The sequence below is a fragment of the Marmota flaviventris genome, chromosome 1 (genome assembly GCF_047511675.1).
Source record: "Marmota flaviventris isolate mMarFla1 chromosome 1, mMarFla1.hap1, whole genome shotgun sequence".
Classification (NCBI taxonomy): domain Eukaryota; kingdom Metazoa; phylum Chordata; class Mammalia; order Rodentia; family Sciuridae; genus Marmota; species Marmota flaviventris.
The window spans coordinates 8,888,821-8,909,082 of record NC_092498.1 but is presented as its reverse complement, the minus strand read 5'-3'; the positions used below and the strand labels follow the sequence as shown (position 1 = coordinate 8,909,082).

At 41.2% G+C, this 20,262-nt stretch overlaps 1 protein-coding gene across 1 annotated transcript in view; it reads left to right on the top strand.

The window, feature by feature from the left end:
- Cntnap2 (contactin associated protein 2) overlaps positions 1 to 20,262 on the top strand; it is a 1,323,006-nt gene that overhangs the window by 621,939 nt on the left and 680,805 nt on the right. The gene's annotated exons all lie outside the window — the stretch shown is intronic.

Here is a 20,262-nt window from a genome sequence, read left to right as displayed (position 1 = left end):
AAGCCCAATGAGCAACAACTCTCCAAACCCAAGTTTGCATCACATTTGCTAATGTCTCTTTAACAAAGGCCAGTCATGTGCTCAGACTCAGATTCCCCATGGGAGGGGATGTGACTGTAAAGGTCTACGGTGTATAACTGCGTGCTTTTGTGGAAATGGCAATGTAGTGTGGGCAAGACCAGCAAGGAGATCCATAGGAACTGAGTTTCCCATTGTTTGATAGTGATTCATATCACTTGTTTATTCATTCATTAAAACCATGCATCAAGTTACTGAACTCTGTTGGATGTGTACAAAGGGGTAACACATCAAGGTCCATCTTCTGGAAAGAGGTACATTGAGGGACAAACCCATAACTAAAACTCTTTACTTAATTACCATAACATCATCTTTTGGGGATTAGAAAAATGTAGATTGTGCACTTGTTCATTTTAATTCCTGGTTTGTCCTTAAAGCAAAGACTGAGATAAAGACCTTTTTCTAGTTTAATCATTTGAGAATATACATCTTTGGAACTTGTACAAAGCCAGGTTAAGGAAAAGAGGAGCCAATACAACGATACATCATGCAGCTAAAGGTGGCTATGTGAGACAGCCGCTCAGTCCCATGGGAAACTCAAGGAGCCTCTGAAACACACTGCAGATTCTCATCTCCATTCATCAGAGTGGTTCCAGGAGTGTTTAGTGCCCTGTCTGGCATATGCTTGTGTGAGGTCGTTAAGTCTCTAGGGATAAGCCTGTCTTGTGGCATCAATGAACCTTCAAGGCAAGAAGCAAAAGGTCCATTGCAGATGTTGCATATGGTCAGATCCTAGGAGAGACTGGTTACCACCACAGTGGCTGGAGTAGGGGTGAGGCCAACAGGATATAAGTCTACACAGAGATGTTTGATCAAGTCCACCCTCGGAAAACTAAGATTGTGTGTCAAGTCCAATCTGTCGTGAGGTCATAGTCAAGGCATTTTCAAGCAATCTCTGAAAAGGTTCAATTCAAAACATTTGTATAATAAACTATAGTATATATTATAACAGATGAATCCAAGGCAATAATTGGCATTGCACATCCTTTTCTTCAACTATTTCTCAGCTGGAATTTCAGCTGGCTATTTGGCTAGATATAGTGACCCAGATTTCTGCTTCCAAGAGGTCCAAGTCCTTGACAAATAACTGGTGCTGCAGTTGCCCACTCACCAAAAATGCTGAGCACAGAAGCACAAGCTGGTATTGCAATCAGCTCCTGATTCCAGATACACTCTTCCTGGACCCAGTGTGCAGCAAGGCCATACCTCATCTCCACAGTTTAGCCAAATTACCTCTGTCAGTGTATTCCTTTCTTTTATTAGAGGACCAATGGCAAGAGGAGCCCAAAATGACCAGTTCATAGCCATTGTTTCAAGTATAGGGAGACCATATCCTTGAGGCATATGGTAAGACTGGTGTATCCATGGTCATCACCCATTGGACATCTCTACTGAAGCCTATGAAAAGTAGTGACCACAGCAGTGATTGGCAGAAGAGACGAGCCAAAGGAACGTGAAGTGGTGAGCAAGATGTTATCAGATACAGCAGTACCTGCTCCTTATATAGGAACTGAGTAGCCACACTGTGTCTTTCTTTTCTCTCCCCATTTCTTATCATCTGCACATTAGAATCAGAGATGTTCATTTATACATTGCATTTGAATTATTTATTGGTGTATTGTATAAGGCAATACTCCGATTTCTGCCCAGGTTTCTATTAGGATATCAAATTAGTGTTTGATGAAAAAAAATTTCCTTTTATGGAAATAGCCCTTGAAGGGGCAAAAGGAACTTTCATAGAAAGATTTAAAAGTTTTATTGTATAATAAGAACTGAGTATTACAGATCCTCAACAAATATAGGCCTTTATCCTTCCTCTTTTAACAAAATGAATGCCTTGTAAAAATCACTCCTATTGCTCAGATATTGGAATTTTTAGTGGAAGAAGAGGACTTGGCTTTTGTTAATTATTTCTCAGTTGGATCCTCTTTTGAGGGGTAGTGGAACATGAATGGAGGAATGTCAAGCTGTGTTGAGGAGAGGTGAGGGTATGGGAATAGAGCCCACCCTTAGCAGGAGGGTCAACACTGTCCCTGCCTCTAAGGAAGGGCAAGTTCAGCCCCAGCAGCCCTGGGCAAGCATGTTCTGAATCTATCTTGTTCACCAAATCCTCATAACTGACATTAAAGAGCAGGTGAGCTAATAAGTCAAGGCAGAAGTGAGGAAACTATTCAATAAAAAATTTTAGAAATTATCCACCAAGGACAAACCACATGCTGTAACAAATCACCAATTTATCTGTAAATACTTGGTAATGAGATATTCTCTGTTTAAAAAAAAAAATCCACAGAAGTTTCAGAGATTGGACAATCCAGTGAGCTTTTCTTGACTAATGCATGTGTGTAGTCGGGTACAGATATTAAAAAGTATGACATGGTTCTTTCAGACATTAAGAAAAATATTACCGAAAATTATGCAGATTTTCCTGTGTCCTTAAATTAAAAGACAAATACAGTACTGCTTTCTCCTAATGGCCCAGCTATATAGATATGTAGGTCAACTACTTAAGTAGGTGGTAATGCCTTTTTTTTCCCTCTGCAGTAAATAAGATTGGTAAAGTCTGAATAAAAGCTGCTTCTATTATAGTGTGAATAGTTGAATGCAGCAGTTTCCGTGTACCCACATTGGTGGCAGGTATTTTGAGATTTCGAGACATTCAAAAACATTATTACTTCCTTGGCTCTTGGCAGTTAAGGAACGCTGAGAGTATTGACCCTTAATATCTAGAGAAGTGGCTCATTTGGAAGACTAGCAATTTTATTATTGTTTCTGAGATGGTTTCCACAGGACCTCGAGCATCAGGAAGTTTAGTAAGTCAGATTTAAGAATCATAATATTATTCTGATACTTTGGAGACCTGTCCTAGCATAAAACAAGTCTCATCACATCTCACAAGAAGCTAGGGAAAGCCTCCATCAGGGAAGTCATTTACCTGAAATCTCAGGTCAATGCTAATGTCCTCTTGCTATTTCTGTCTTAACAAAAGCATTTCAACTTTTATCTGTGGATGATATCTGTGTTCTCTATCAAAATCATCTGTATTTGAACCTTATTTTAACTTTGAAAGAAGAGCTCTAAAATCACCCATCTTGGTACAGGTCTTATTCACTTGTACCAAGGCTTAAATAATAGAGAAGGTGTAATAAAGGCTTAGCAAAGATCCTCAAATTATTATGGCCTTTTGGAACACTGTATAAACCATCAACTATGGAGCTCCAGAGTGCCCAGCCAAAATGAAACTTGAAAATTGTTTCTCATTCCTTAGATTAGAAATTTCACCCTCAGAAAAGGTAAGTGCCAAGCAAGCCCCAAGTCACATGGCCAATAAATGACAGAATCGGAACACAAAATAGGAGTTCTGACTCAACCCAAGAGCTTCCCACTCTGTTCCCCTCCTTGCATCCTTATTTGTGGGCATGTGTCTATTGGTCCAGGTCACAAAGCAGCTTGGACACAATCCTCTGAGCCGTGGGAAGCAGCCTGTTTAATTTTCAATTTGCAGTACTCACCAAGTTTAATGGTTTATTTTTCCATATTAAATTTAGAAAGGGTTTATTTGACATTTTACATTAGATCTATTGCCTCATTCATTGGAGAAAAATTATAGTAGAACATTTTGTGAGCTGTAAATTAAGATACAGATAGAGTTATCCTTTTTATTATTTGAAGCATCAGAACAACTTTACTCAAAACGACTGGAGTTTGCATTTGGAATTAGCACTTTTAAATCAGAAACAGATTTGATTTTTCATTCAACTAACTCTGTTTTGTTTAGCTAAAAACCACTGGGGAATTTCCTTGCCCCATTTTTCTTTGCTCAATATACATGAGCACACACAGATATAAATAAGAAAAATCTGCTCTTTCTTGAAGAGATGCCTCCTCAGCCCTGACTCTTCTCTACACAAACTTCAATCATGAGAAGGTGTCATCAGCATGGTGTCTAAGAGCAGTGGTCAAGCCCTGGCACTGCCTTTTTCTAGGTGAACAATCTCAGCCTACTTAATTAATTTCTCTGAACAGATGTCAGAGACACACCTATGGGGACAAGTCCTCAAAGAATGGCTGTCTCTCTAGCCAGGAGAAGAAGAATGGTCATGCAGGACCCAGGGGAGGATGGGCAATGAAGCAGGAGGAAACACAAGTAGAAGGATTAGTCCCAATAAGGACTGGCCAACAATGATGTCATCTACCAAAATCTCAGAGAATGGTGACTTGGTAAAATCCTACGCAGATGTCCTCACAGGATTGAAAGTAAGGCAGTGGATGGTACTGGATATTAGTACCATAGTAATAGGTGTTAGTAGATTAATGATCATTAAGAAATGGTTATGCTAAAAAAGGTAAATACAGGTGCAAACACATTTTGAGTGAATGTTCTTAGTCCCATTATGGGGACCCAGTGAGACTCTGAGCTGAAGGCTGTGCTGTTAGGTGAAGAGGTGGAAGTTCCCCTGGTTGGATTGGGAAGCATCATGGGAGTGCACCATGCATATCCTCCTCCTGTCCCATTCAAGATGGAAGAGACCGGTGCAGACTAAAAGAGATAGAATCAAGAGAAAAAAAGAAGGAATGGAAATTTTAAAAAAGAATATTTATCTTAAAAGTTATCTGAGTACAGGCATAGAATAAGATGGGACTGTCAAGGAGAAGTAAGAACCTTATCATTAAGACTTAGCTTAAAATGACTTCACAAATGAAGACTTTCTGGAGTGTTCTAAGTCAAATTATTAATGCTTTATCCAAAGTATCAGTACATTATTTATATATTTTTATAATATTTATCAAAGCTCAATAGTTTATTAACAATTATATTAATAAACTTAAGTGGTTTATTAACTATCAACAAGCCTGCCTCATATATTAAGTACAAAAGTGATCTGTGAATAATTGATTTTTTAAATTATTAGTACAAAACATAGTACTAGATACTCATACCATATTATTACATATTAGTAATTTAATTAATCAGCAATAAGAAATGGTTATTCTTTTTTTTTTTTTTAATTTTTTATTGTGGGTTGTTCAAAACATTACAAATTTCTTGACATATCATATTCCACACTTTGATTCAAGTGGGTTATGAACTCCCACCTTCACCCCATACACAGATTGCAGAATCACATCAGTTACACATCCATTGATTTACAAATTGCCATACTAGTGTCTGTTGTGCTCCACTGCCTTTCCCATCCTCCACCCTCCCCCCTCCCCACCTCTCCCCTCCCCTCCCCTCCTCTCTCTCTACCTCCTCCACTGTATAACCCTGAGGGTCTCCTTCCATTACCATGCAATTTCCCTTCTCTCTCCCTTTCCCTCCCACCTCTCATCCCTGTTAAATGTTAATCTTCTTCTCCTGTTCTTCGTCCCTACACTGTTCTTAGTTACTCTCCTTATATCAAAGAAGACATTTGGCATTTGTTTTTTAGGGATTGGCTAGCTTCACTTAGCATAATCTGCTCTAATGCCATCCATTTCCCTGTAAATTCTATGATTTTGTCATTTTTTAATGCAGAGTAATACTCCATTGTGTATAAATGCCACATTTTTTTTATCCATTCGTCTATTGAAGGGCATCTAGGTTGGTTCCACAGTCTTGCTATTGTGAACTGTGCTGCTATGAACATCGATGTAGCAGTGTCCCTGTAGCATGCTCTTTTTAGGTCTTTAGGGAATAGACCAAGAAGGGGAATAGCTGGGTCAAATGGTGGCTCCATTCCCAGCTTTCCAAGAAATCTCCATACTGCTTTCCAAATTGGCTGCACCAATCTGCAGTCCCACCAGCAATGTACAAGTGTACCCTTTTCCCCACATCCTCGCCAGCACTTGTTGTTGTTTGACTTCCTAATGGCTGCCAATCTTACTGGAGTGAGATGGTATCTTAGGGTGGTTTTGATTTGCATTTCTCTGACAGCTAGAGATGTTGAGCATTTTTTCATGTACTTGTTGATTGACTGTATGTCCTCCTCTGAGAAGTGTCTGTTCAGGTCCTTGGCCCATTTGTTGATTGGGTTGTTTGTTTTCTTATTGTCTAATTTTTTGAGTTCTTTGTATACTCTGGATATTAGGGCTCTATCTGAAGTGTGAGGAGTAAAGATTTGTTCCCAGGGTGTAGGCTCCCTATTTACCTCTCTTATTGTTTCTTTTGCTGAGAAAAAACTTTTTAGTTTGAGTAAGTCCGATTTGTTGATTCTAGTTATTAACTTTTGTGCTATGGGTGTCCTATTGAGGAATTTGGAGCCCGACCCCACCGACTGTAGATTGTAGCCAACTTTTTCTTCTATCAGACGGCGCGTCTCTGATTTGATATCAAGCTCCTTGATCCATTTTGAATTAACTTTTGTGCATGGCGAGAGAAAGGGATTCAGTTTCATTTTGTTGCATATGGATTTCCAGTTTTCCCAGCACCATTTGTTGAAGATGCTATCCTTCCTCCATTGCATGCTTTTAGCCCCTTTATCAAATATAAGATAGTTGTAGTTTTGTGGATTGGTTTCTGTGTCCTCTATTCTGTACCATTGGTCCACCCGCCTGTTTTGGTACCAGTACCATGCTGTTTTTATTACTATTGCTCTGTAGTATAGTTTGAAGTCTGGTATCGCTATACTGCCTGATTCACACTTCCTGCTTAGCATTGTTTTTGCTATTCTGGGTCTTTTATTTTTCCATATGAATTTCATGATTGCTTTCTCTATTTCTACAAGAAATGCCGTTGGGATTTTGATTGGCATTGCATTAAACCTATAGAGAACTTTTGGTAATATCGCCATTTTGATGATGTTAGTTCTGCCTATCCATGAACAGGGTATATTTTTCCATCTTCTAAGATCTTCTTCTATTTCTCTCTTTAGGGTACTGTAGTTTTCATTGTATAAGTCTTTCACCTCTTTTGTTAGGTTGATTCCCAAGTATTTTATTTTTTTTGAAGATATTGTGAATGGAGTGGTTGTCCTCATTTCCATTTCAGAGGATTTGTCGCTGATATACAGGAATGCCTTTGATTTATGCGTGTTGATTTTATATCCTGCCACTTTGCTGAATTCATTTATTAGCTCTAATAGTTTCTTTGTAGAGCCTTTTGGGTCTGCTAGGTATAGAATCATATCATCTGCAAATAGTGATAATTTAAGTTCTTCTTTTCCTATTTTTATGCCTTTAATTTCTTTCGTCTGTCTAATTGCTCTGGCCAGTGTTTCGAGAACTATGTTGAACAGAAGTGGAGAGAGAGGGCATCCCTGTCTAGTTCCAGATTTTAGAGGGAATGCCTTCAGTTTTTCTCCATTCAGAATGATGCTAGCCTGAGGCTTAGCATAGATTGCTTTTACAATATTGAGGTATGTTCCTGTTATCCCTAGTTTTTCTAGAGTTTTGAACATAAAGGGATGCTGTACTTTGTCAAATGCTTTTTCCGCATCTATCGAGATGATCATATGGTTCTTATTTTTAAGTCTATTGATGTGGTGAATAACATTTATTGATTTCCGTATATTGAACCAGCCTTGCATCCCTGGGATGAATCCTACTTGATCATGGTGTACAATTTTTTTGATATGTTTTTGTATCCGATTCGCCAGAATTTTATTGAGGATTTTTGCATCTAGGTTCATTAGAGATATTGGTCTGTAGTTTTCTTTCTTTGAAGTGTCTTTGTCTGGTTTAGGTATCAGGGTGATGTTGGCCTCATAGAATGAATTTGGAAGTTCTCCCTCCTTTTCTATTTCCTGAAGTAGCTTGAAAAGTATTGGTATTAGTTCTTCTTTAAAGGTTTTGTAAAATTCTGCTGTATACCCATCTGGACCTGGGCTTTTCTTAGTTGGAAGTCTTTTTATGGTTTCTTCTATTTCCTCAATTGATATTGGTCTGTTTAGGTTTTCTATATCCTCCTGACTCAATCTGGGCAGATCATATGACTTAAGAAATTTATCTATGCCTTCACTATCTTCTAATTTGTTGGAGTATAAGGATTCAAAATAGTTTTTGATTATCTTCTGTATTTCTGAAGTGTCTGTTGTGATATTGCCTTTTTCATCCCGTATGCTAGTAATTTGAGTTCTCTCTCTTCTTCTCTTCGCTAGCATCGCTAAGGGTCTGTCGATTTTGTTTATTTTTTCAAAGAACCAACTTTTAGTTTTGTCAATTTTTTCAATTGTTTCTTTTGTTTCGATTTCATTAATTTCAGCTCTGATTTTAATTATTTCTTGCCTTCTATTTCTTTTGCTGTTGTTTTGCTCTTCTTTTTCAAGGATTTTGAGATGAAGTATGAGATCATTTATTTGTTGGTTTTTTCTTTTTTTAAGGAATGAACTCCAAGCAATGAATTTTCCTCTTAGAACTGCTTTCAATGTGTCCCATAGATTCCGATATGTTGTGTCTGTGTTTTCATTTATCTCTAAGAATTTTTTAATTTCCTTCTTGATGTCTTCTATAACCCATTGATCATTCAGTAACCTATTGTTCATTCTCCAAGTGATGTATGCTTTTTCCTTCCTTCTTTTATCGTTGATTTTCAGTTTCATTCCATTATGATCAGATAAGATGCATGGTATTATCTCTACTCCTTTATATTGTCTAAGAGTTTCCCTGTGACATAATATATGATCTATTTTTGAGAAGGATCCATGTGCTGCTGAGAAAAAAGTGTAACTGCTTGATGTTGGGTGGTATATTCTATATATGTCAATTAGGTCTAGGTTATTAATAGTGTTATTGAGTTCTATAGTTTCCTTATTCAACTTTTGTTTGGAAGATCTGTCCAGTGGCGAGAGAGGTGTGTTGAAGTCTCCCATGATTATGGTATGGTGATCTATTAGACTCTTGAACTTGAGAAGAGTTTGTTTGACGAACATAGCTGCACCATTGTTTGGGGCATAAATATTTATGATTGTTATGTCTTGTTGGTGTATGGTTCCCTTAAGCAGTATGTAGTGTCCCTCTTTATCTTTTTTGATTAACTTTGGCTTGAAATCTATTTTATTTGATATGAGTATGGACACTCCTGCTTGTTTCCGAAGTCCATATGAGTGATATGATTTTTCCCAACCTTTCACCTTCAGCCTATGTATGTCTTTTCCTATCAAATGCGTCTCCTGTAGGCAGCATATTGTTGTTCTTGTTTTGTGATCCATTCTACTAGCCTGTGTCTCTTAATTGGTGAGTTTAAGCCATTAACATTTAGGGTTATTATTGAGATATGGGTTGTTCTTCCAGCCATATTTGTTTATTTCTGTTACTAAACATGGTTTGTTTTCCTCTTTGATTATTCCCCCCCCCCCCCGCTTTACTGTCCTACCTCCCACTGTTGGTTTTCATTGTTATTTTCCATTTCCTCTCCCTGTAATGCTTTGGCGAGGATGTTTTGAAGAGATGGTTTTCTAGCTGCGAATTCTTTAAACTTTTGTTTATCGTGGAAGGTTTTAATTTCATCCTCCATCCTGAAGCTTAATTTCGCTGGATACACAATTCTTGGTTGGAACCCATTTTCTTTCAGTGTTTGAAATATGTTATTCCAGGATCTTCTAGCTTTCAGAGTCTGTGTTGAACGATCAGCTGTTATCCTGATTGGCTTACCCCTAAATGTAATCTGCTTCCTTTCTCTTGTAGCTTTTAAAATTCTCTCCTTATTCTGTATGTTGGGCATCTTCATTATGATGTGTCTAGGTGTGGATCTCTTATGATTTTGCACATTCGGCGTCCTGTAGGCTTCTAGGATTTGGGGTTCTGTCTCATTCTTCAAGTCTGGGAAGTTTTCTTGTATTATTTCATTGAATAGACTTCTCATTCCTTTGGTTTGGAGCTCTGTACCTTCCTGTATCCCAATGACTCTTAAGTTTGGTCTCTTAATGTTATCCCATATTTCTTGGATGTTCTGCTCATGGTTTCTTAACAGTCTTGCTGAGCTGTCTATGTTCTTTTCCAGTTGAAATACTTTGTCTTCATTGTCTGATGTTCTATCTTCTAAGTGTTCTACTCTGCTGGTAGTATTCTCCATTGAGTTTTTAAGTTGGTTTATTGCTTCCTGCATTTCTAGGATTTCTGTTTGTTTGTTTTTTATAACCTCTATCTCCCTGTATAGTTGATCCTTTGCTTCCTGGATTTGTTTGCGTAATTCGTTTTCGAAGTGATCTTTCATTGTCTGATTTTGCTGTTTAATGTCTTCCTTGATACTCCAGATCATCTGAAGCATGTATATCCTGAATTCTTTATCTGACATTCCATCTGCTGCAGCTGTTACCTCTTCTAAAGTTGCGTTGACCTGCATTGCTTGTGGTCCTTTCTTTCCTTGTCTTTTCATACTGCTTGCGTATCTTTCCTGCAGGTGCGGGCGGCGGCTCTGCTCTCTCCTTATTCCAATTGGGGTGTAGTGGCTACCACGCCGGCAGGTCACTGGGCCTGTTCTGGGAGCTGGCGGCGGCTCTGTTCTGCCCCTACTCCAATTGGGGTGACGAGTGTACCACGCCGGCAGGCCACCGGGCCTGATCCGCCGGTCGGTTGCAGGTTTGCCTACCCTGCAGGCGCGGGCGGCGGCTCTCCTCTGCCCCTACTGCAAATGGGGTGACGTGTCTGTCGTACCGGCAGGCCACTGGGCCTGTCCCGCTGGTCGGTCGCAGATCTGCCCACCTTTCGGGCACGGGTGGAGGCTCTGCTCTGCCCCTACTCCAATTAGGGTGTCGTGGCTACCCCGCCTGCAGGACGCTGGGCCTGTTCCTGGCACGGGCGGCGACTCTGCTCTGCCACTACTCCAATTAGGGTGGTGTTTGTACCACGCCGGCAGGCTCCTGGGCCTGATCCGCCGGTCTGTTTTAGGTCTGCCTACCTTGGAGGCGCAGGCGGCGGATCTGCCCTGCCCCTCCTACCCCGCCTGCAGACCCCTTGGCCTGATCTGCAGGTTGATCACTGGTCTGCTCACCCTGCGGGCACGGGTGGCGGTTCCGCTCCGCCCCCACTCCAATTGGGGTCACGTGACCACCATACCGGCAGGGCCTGATCCGGGCGTGGGAGAAGGATCTGCTCTGCCCCTACTCCAGTTGGGGTGACGTGTGTACCACACTGGCAGGCCACTGGGCCTGACCCGCCAGGCTGACACAGGTCTGTTTACCTTGCAAGCGCGAACCGCGGCTCTGCCCTGCCCCTCCTACCACGCCCATGTACCACTGGGTCGCGGGTCTGCCCACCTTGCGGTTGCAGGTGGCGGCTCCGCTCCGCCCCCTCTCCAATTGGGGTCACGCGGTCACCATGCTGGCGAGCCGCTGGGCCTGCTCCGGGCGCTGGCGGCGGCCCGGCTCCTTCCCTCTGGCTCGACGACAAATTGAGGAGACTCTGGTGACTGTGTCTCACCCCCCCTACCAGGAGACCAACTGCTTATGTTACCACTGGTATTGATGAAGTTCCCTCCTCCGCCGCTTTCTGCAGACGTCAGATCTCTGCCATGTTGGTATCCTATGCGAATGGCAGCATTTCGTTCCCCTTGCCGGGCAACCAAAGCACCGGGTGAGTCCTGACCGGCCCTCAGCAGGACCCGGACCGAGAAGCAGTTTCCGCGGGCTCCTAGCCCCGGGCCAGGGAAGTTCCGGGAGCCGGAACTCGGCCACTCCGTGCTCGGTGTAAGCTCCTATAAATGTAAGCTCCAAGAATCAGTCCCCGCGGGCTCAGTTCCGGGAGCCGGAACTCGGCCGCCCCGCGCTCGGTATTCACTCTGATAAGATCAGGTTCTAAGAAGCACCCAGGCGCTGAGCCCTAGCAATCTGTCTGCAAGCCGCAGGCAAATTGCAGCCTGAAATTACCTGTTCTATGGCTGAATGAGCTGCGGTCAGTCAAAAACAGGGGTGGTGACGTCAGTTTACCAACATGGTGGCTGCTGGCCTCCTCTGTGGTCTGACCGGTGTGGAGAACCGAGATGGACCGCTTCCTTCCCCCGTCTCGAACCCAGAATTCAGCCCTGAGTACGGTGCTTGCGCGGCTGGCAGAAACTGCAGCGCTGTAACCCTGCGTCTCTATCCCAGCGCACGCTGCAGATTCTAGCCGCGGGGCGATTTGCTGAATAAGCAGTGTTACCCTCCGTGCGACAAACCTCTCGCGTTTGAGTCCCCGTAGCTGATCCTCGTGCGATGGAAATCCTTCCTCCAGGTTCCGGAGCACCCCACTATTGCTGGAAATTCCTAACAAGATATCCTTTAGCCGTCCTGACTTGTCATACTCCCACACAGTGAAGCAGCACATGGGGGCAATGCACTCCCCTCGCTGCCATCTTCCTTCCACCAAGAAATGGTTATTCTAAAGGAGGGAATTACAGGTGCCAACACAGTTTGAGTGGATGTTGTTAGTCTCATCACTGGTGAGATGAGATTGAAAAGTGAAATGAGAGTGAGAAGGTTAGAGATGGAAAGGGAAAATTAAGTAGATGGAGCAAAGAGATAACTCAAGCAAATTTTATAGGATATGTGTAAGTGACACAGAGGGTCAAGCTGAGCTCTGTCAAGGTGACCTATTAAAATAAAGAAACATTAGTTTTCAGTATGTTTATTTTGTTTTGTAGGCGCTGTACACCTTGTAGTCCTCTATGACCTAAAAGTAATAATGAATGAAATGCAAATAGAGTTGATACAGGGCAATTTGATATTCTGCGAAGTGAAGGTCAAAGGATATAAAAAATGGATATTGATGTCACTAAGGAATATGGAAGCCACAGTGATACAGAGACAAAGAATTCTAGTTTTGTGGCTAGCATTGTGAAAATATAGATTATTATTTTTCTTAAAGCAGTACCTTGGAGACATTATAAATATTGGAGGCATTTGAAGTGGATCAAACAGCAGAAGTTAGTGGGAACAAGAAATGGGGAGAATTAAAATGAAATAATAACTATATTTTGCTCCAATTTAAAAAAAAAATTCTTCTGAAGGACTTGTCAATTAAGAGAAGTACAAGCTGTTGTCCTTTTAACAAAAAATTAAATCTGGTCTTTCAATTACCCCTCTGTTTAGATTTGGACAGGTGAATGAACCCAGTAGGGTGCTATAGTGAATACATCCCATACAGAAATTATATGAATGGAAAGATTTTTCATGCAATATTAGCATTTGGAATATCTGGGTTTAAACCCACACTCTCTCCACTGCCATCATTTGCTGTGTGCCAACAATGAGACAACCGGCCCCAGGGGAAAGAACATGGTTTCCTCAGGGCATTCATTCAAGCTTTACAAACAAAATCTGAAGAGACAGGACATGGGAGTTTAATGTTCAAGTGTTAATGAGGACTTAGCAATTGTGAATCTTAGGCTGTGCTAATTAAAAATAATTGTATGATCCTAAAAATAGGGATTTTTCAGCTAGAGAGGTCTCTAGGTCATTGCTGCCTTTCAGGACTTCCATCTTGGTTGTACACAAATCTCAGTTGTGACCTTAACAGGGATAATCAGGTTGTGAGAGCCCTAGATTCTCTAAACAAATGCACTAGAGCCTAATTGAGATGAGAAAGTCAGTTACATGGTTTCCAGTGAGAAATAGCTCTTTCCAATGGAGAAACTTGGTGTTGAAAGTCAGGTTAAGTTTAGAAAGTGGCTTAGTGAATAAAAAGGAATCAAAATGAGAAGGGCCCCAGAGAGCATCCCATTGAATACCACCCACCCCAAAATGCCCACATACACTAGTTTCCTGGTAAGCCCACATTTTGCATCAAAGTTTTTCTTTATTCATTCAGGGATGCAGTCTCTGGAAAACCAGCATCACATTTCAGCATTTGTAAGCAGATTCCAACAGCACCTGTATACAAGTGTGTATTAAGCATGTGATTGCCTCCTCTACAGAAAAGGAAAATGAGGTCGTCCATAAACTACTGATTCTCAAAATGTCATCTTGTGTTATTTATTAGCAAAGGAAGTAGGAAGTCATGTTGTGGCTTTCCCCAGTTTGCTACTGAATTCTTTAGGTGAGCTTTCCCTCCTCTTGCAATCAGGAAGACAGTGATGCTCCACACATAACCTTTATGGATGTGTTCACTTTGACTTGTGATTAATGTTCTGGAATGGTTAATCCATGTCTGCTTCTAGTGATCATCAGAGCTCAGTTGCTTTTCTCAAAGTGAGCCGCGTTAGAGGTGGAAGAACCCTCCTAGCTCATTGGCATCCATGCAGCTCTGGTTCCCCTTGACCCTGGCCTCCTGTGACACTGTTCCTTAATGGATGCTTCACTTCCCGGTACATCAGGCCTGTTGCACATCTTGGTTCCAAAACCTTTGCTCTCTTCTCTGTGTGGGTGACTGGGCTATCCTGCAGAGGCCTGGGGCCAGAATGTGCCTTCACAGCATCTCTCCCTGCCTGTCCTTGGCTGGCCTGGGTGAGCAGAGGTTGGTGCTGATAAAGCCAAGTTTGCGGGTTCGTTCCCCGTACGGGCCACCAAATGCCGCAGTCTGGCTGGGCACAATTCAGGAGCCACGTGTCAAAGAAACGAACTTTATTTTTAGAACCACACACGCCAAACAAAACAGCTCCTCAGGAAAAACCCTCAGAGCCCAACTGCCACCACTGGCTTCCCACAAGCCTCTCAACCTCCCCCACTCCTCCTGCTCTTGAGGCCAATTGGCTGGTTCGCGTGGGCGGAGCCAAAAAAGTCCCCCAGTGAGCAGCTCTGTGGTCTGAAAGGGCAGGGAAACAGCCCAATGAGCATCACCGCAGAGGAGCCAATCAGCTAGAAGTTGCTGGGGCCGCTGTGAGCCAATCATCAGCTGGCAGTCTGAAAGTTTGCTGGGGCCCCTTCGGCTGTGGCTCTCAACACCTTCACAGCATCTCTCCCTGCTTGTCCTTGGCTGGCCTGGGTGAGCAGAGGTTGGACGTGTAGTTCATTGTTCTGCCGGTGACGAGAACCTTGAAGGCCACATGGAGCTTTAAAGCTCGGTGCAAAAACATGACTTTATTTTTCTTTCTTTCTTCGTCAACTTAAGTTTTTCTTTTACTAATAAGCAGCACTGGAGATGTATTAGGTGGTTCATAAAAGTTTTTCTTTGAATAGAGCAAATGTATTATTTTCATATAGTTGTGATAGATGAAACAGTGCCCCTCTCCAGATGTCCATGTTCTAAACTATGATGCGCACATCATAGTTGTACATTCATCACCTTACATAGCAAAGGGACACTGTGACTAAGTTAAGGCTTTGACTTTAAAAGATTATCCCAGATAACTTATGTGAGCCCAGCATAATCACAGTGCTCCTTGAGAGAGTCAGAGAAAGAGACAGGGCAATGTAAACAGAGAAGCAGAGTGAGGCAGGTCAAGGGTATCACACCAGTCAGTGCTGGCTTTGAAGACGGAGGAACACAGCAATGAGCCACAGTGCATGTGCAGCCTCTAGAACCTGCACAGGGCAAGAAGGCAGATTCTTCCCTGGAGTTTGTAGAAGGAGCAAGATGCAGATGACACCTTGAATTTGGCCTAGTGAACTCTACTTTAAACCTAAGAAACAGAACTGTGTCATTATTATTAGCTATACTATTATCTCCAGCAACCTAAGATAGACTCAGTCAGTGTCTGGTGTCTGGTCATTTGTTACCGCAGCCATAGGAAACTCATACAGTAGTAGTACTTTACCATTTCCCATTGTACTCTATATGGTATCACACAGACAAAATTCATATTTTGTGGAAATGAATAAGATACGTAGGATTTGTCACTTTGATTTTTACCTGGTATGAAATTCAATCTGATGTGTTCAGTAGTAATAGTTCTGAAAAAAAATGAGACTTATTTATGAATATATAGAATAATATGAGACCTGTTACTTGAGACTTGGAGCTGCAACAGAGAAAAATTACTTTACCAATAAATCAATGGGCTTGATTCATCTATTTATTTTGCCATCAGCCCCATTGTCTTTCTGTTCCTCAGCAGTCTACCCGGCGATACCCTGTTATTGACGATGGGTCGACTCCTTTCTTCAGGAGCTACTGCCTTAGCCCCTGTGCTCTTTCATCTTCTGTAGCTCAATGTGCAAAAATTGTGCAATCTGTCTAGGACTCTACTAGAAAGAGAGTTACCTGGCTGAGCCATGCAGGAGAAATACTTTCATTAGCTCCTTCTCAGCATAATCATTTAAATATATCCAGTACTTTTTAGCTTATGAATTCTATGATTTCATTTGATCTTCACAATAACTTGGTGAAGGAGGTATCATGACCTTCATTTTCTGATAGAGAAAACTAGGGTAAGGAATGTTTCCAGGTAGTACAGGACAGAAAGAAGATTTGCACTCAAATTTCATTTTTTTTTGTTGAGATTTTAAAATAAATGCAAGTTTGCTATATCAACAGTTTTTACCATTTTACCTCAGTGTCATGAATCCAAATCCATGTTTTGAAGGCATAATTTAATAGTAAAATAACTTGCACATTTATAAAGTGATGTGGATATGCAGAAAGTCTGAAAAGTTTGTATGAGGAAGCTCATCCAAAATAAGGAGGTGGGGGCTAAAAAATAATAGAAGGAAGATCAGTGGAGGAGACAAAGGGGATTGAGGGGAAGGGGTGGGGATCGTGTAGGAAGAGGTAATGGAATAAATCTGACACAACTTTCCTTGTACATATATAAATATACCATGGTGAATCTCACCATCATGTACATCTACCAAGACACGATTAAAAACAAAACAAAAAAACCCACAAAAACTCTATAGGCAAATAGCAGAAAGAAAGGTAGATTAGAGGAAAGGGAATGGGGGGAGTACTGGGGAATAAATTAGAACAAATTATATTCCATGCTTGTATAGTGATGTCAAAATAAATCCTTTTGACATATATAACTGAAAAGAACCAATGAGAAATCACCCAAATATTATTGCTCAAAAGAAATCAGTGTGACTGTTTTGATGCATTTCATTCCAAATGTTTTTCTGTGCATTTATACAAGCACATGTTTTCTGGACATTTTTCATTTAAGGTTTTGTGTCTCATCAAGTTTTGATTATTTGAAGAGAAGTGGGATGACTTTCTAACTTTGCTGTAGTTAAAGTTTTACAGTATTGTTTTTCAGTGACCTATTTTTCCTGGGTATTTAAATACGAATTTAAAAATCTACTCACCCTTCTTGAGTATAATATTTTTTTTCTGTATTAGGACCAGGATGCTCAAAATGTGGTCTGAAGACCAACAACACTTGGGAGCCCTTATAACTGCAAATTGTCTACCGAGTCAGGCTCTTCCGGGCAAGGTCAGGAATCCCTGTTTTAATAAGCTCTCCAGATGATTTTAACACATGCAGAAAGTTTGGACTGAAATACTTGCCTTTCCATGTGGGTGGATGAAGCAAAAGCAAATCTGCCGTAGGTTAAAGACAAACAGAATAATTGTCATCCTTGGAAGAAAAGAACAGGAGATGCTTGACTAGTGAGATTTCCCACATCCGCTTGCCTCCAGTATCTACTACCCATTCATCTGTTGGGTGAGGGGCTACAGCCCTGGCTAAAGTCCTGTGTACTCACCTGCAAATGCAATAAGTAGTTAGCTTTGCTTATTATCATTCAATCAAGTTTCCTATGCAAACACTTCTGCTTAAGCCAACTAACAATCCTTTTACCAAAATCAGAATAGGATAAAAAATAGGCAAATTTTAAGTTCAGTTCTGATATCCTTCCTAAAAACTCGTCTATCTTGTTAGATCAAATGGAGTAGAAAAGAAAGACATTTTACAGACCCTGTCTTCCTGGTGATTCACAGTCTTATTGGGAAATAAAAATTTCAAAGATAAAACTCAATAAACAGTCAAGTCCTAAGTCAACTATATTCAACTATGATTGCCAATCCATGAAATAAGCAATGAGTGCTCTGGATTATGCAGAAAGAGGCACATTGACCAGGGAGACTCTCCTTAAGAAGAAGGAATTTGAGTAGGACCTAAATAACAAATATCAGATTGCTAATAATAATAATGCCCCAAACGCTACCTATTAGTTTGCCATGGGTGGGATCCTAGGTTAAGCAACTGATGTGGATTATTTCTCCTGTCCCTCCTAATGCCACTATAGCATACTTATCGTACCTCCTCGTCAGCAAGGCTAAAGGGTCAATCATTTTAGCAACATTATGTAAGTAGCATTTTGTGGAGTCAGAATTTGGACCTAAATCTGTCTACAGACTGCAGAGCCATGCTTCATACCCCTTTAGGCTTAATTGATGACTCCCAGAAGTTGTATAGACTGACAAAGAGGCTTGTAGCATGTTGTAGCGAGAGCTAGTCAAGGTCACGAAGCAAATCTGCACGACCAGGCCACAGGATTGTTATTGGAAGGCCACAGCAGCCTAGAAGGACCATCACAACAATCCTTATATTCATAGATGATGATCTGGGATATCATAAATACTGAAGAAACATTCCACTTTTGAACATAATGAAAGTGATATTTTAAGGCTAGACTAACAGTCAAAAAACACACTTTGGTAGAGGTAGTTGAGTAGAAAAACCAACAAATAGGGCAAATGTTCAGCCAGATGATAAGGAAAAGGGCCAGAGTCGTGGCAGGAGTAAACGAGAGTGATTGATTATTAAATATCAGAAAAGAAAGAAGAAAGGTTTTAATGGCAGGTTGGCCATAGGGACTGAGAGGAAGGCTTAGAAGTTGAATTAGACATTCTGGATTATTTTGAAATGGACAAAATTTTTAATTATCTGGAGAGAGGTTGTCAGCAATTAATAAGGCAGCTACTTTATTTGCAGAGGTTGAGGGTTTAGTCATTCCTACTCCCCTTTATTCCCAGTCACTTACTTCTAATTGGACTTTGAGACCTTTTGATCTTAAAAACATTTGAGTCAGTCCCATCGGCTTCATCCTTTCTGTGTAGCTTTCTCCAAGTGCTGGTCACCTTTCCGCTGGCCTCTGGCAATACCAACAGGGTGCCCTTTGCCTTGAGTCACTTCCCCTGAATCTATCATTTTGCTCCACAGATGTTTCTTTTTAAAACCCATACCTAATTATGGCATCTTCCTGCTAAGAGTTTAAAAATATTTCCCCCTTGCCTCTTATTGCAATATTTTCTTTGGTGTGGCATTCAAAACTAAAGGAAAAATATAATTTGTTGTCTAAATTAGACACTGCACATAGGCCTGTTAATGATTAACACTGGGACAAAAGACGATGGGCTCTGTTGATGTGTCAAGCCACCTTCTCTTCCAGTAGCACTTTGTGCATAAGTAATACCCAAAGGGTTGGTGAGACCACCCTGCTCCAGAGGCCTCCTGTCTGGTCTGTGCACAGCTGGACCCGCAGAGCCTGAAACACTGCCCACACATCACAGATGCTCAGTAACTGCAGAAAGGAGGGAGGGTGGGAGGAATGAGGTAATCTAATAGTTCTGGAAATGCCTTAGTCTCGTGCTGTTACAGTGAAACAGAGTGGAGGTCTAAGGAGGTCTGACATCCTTGGAGAGAGGAAGCCACAGAAAACCAAAGGAGGCAGAAAGGATTTGTAGAAGGCGGAAAAGGGAGGTCTCAACTCATTCCCCAGATTTCATGATTTAAGATAGAGCAGCTCTCAGGAGGATGATTCGAGGTAGACAAAACAGTGCCACCCCTTGGGGCCAGGGAAATCGTCTTTAGCTTTGTGAGATCATTCATACTCTCCATAAATGTCCACGTGGAGCTGTTGAGAAACGTGCGCGTCTCTAGGGTTCTAGATGGTGTCACTACAGAATGAAATGTCCTTTCTATACCTAGAAACAGCCTCAGTGAGGAGAGGAAACTGTGTCACAGGCATGGGAACAAAAGGGAAAATGATGGAACAGAACCTGTAATTTAGTTACAAGAATGTCAGCTTTCAACACAAACAAGATGTCATGTCATTAAAGAACCTGAAACAAATAAAATGAATCAGGAAAATTCTTCCTTTTTGTCTGAGATAAAGGAAGATTAGAAATCACATAAAATTTGCAAAAATTTTTATATTAACTAAGCAAAAAATTTATGTGTGTGTGTGTGTGTGTGTGTGAGAGAGAGAGAGAGAGAGAGAGAGAGAGAGAGATAGTGGGAGGGAGAGGACACTCCTCTGATCACTTAGTTGATAGCCCAACAGGGCAGCCAAGATGCATGACCTTTCAAAATAAAGTCCTACAAGGTGAAAAGAGCATAGCTATAAATAAGTATAAATTAAATAATTTTAATGGTCAGGAGCCCCCATAAAACAAACATCACATTTGTTTAGCAGT